Raw genomic sequence first — 236 nt, 5'->3', positions numbered from 1 at the left:
TTTATGTGCTACCCAGAATGTCATCAATATGGTTAATTTTGATTCCGGTCAGGGGCATGTACCTTGGTTGTGGGTACATCCCCAGTAGGGGGTGTGCAGGAGGCAGCTGATTGATGTTTCTCTCATTGATATTTCTAACTCTCTATCCCTCTCCTTTCCTCTCTGTAAAAATTTAATAAAATATATTTAAAAACACACACAAAAAGCAGTGGTACATCTACACAATGGAATACTAC

The sequence above is a fragment of the Myotis brandtii genome, unplaced genomic scaffold (assembly GCF_000412655.1).
Source record: "Myotis brandtii unplaced genomic scaffold, ASM41265v1 scaffold124, whole genome shotgun sequence".
Classification (NCBI taxonomy): Eukaryota; Metazoa; Chordata; class Mammalia; order Chiroptera; family Vespertilionidae; genus Myotis; species Myotis brandtii.
This window is presented reverse-complemented; position numbering follows the sequence as displayed.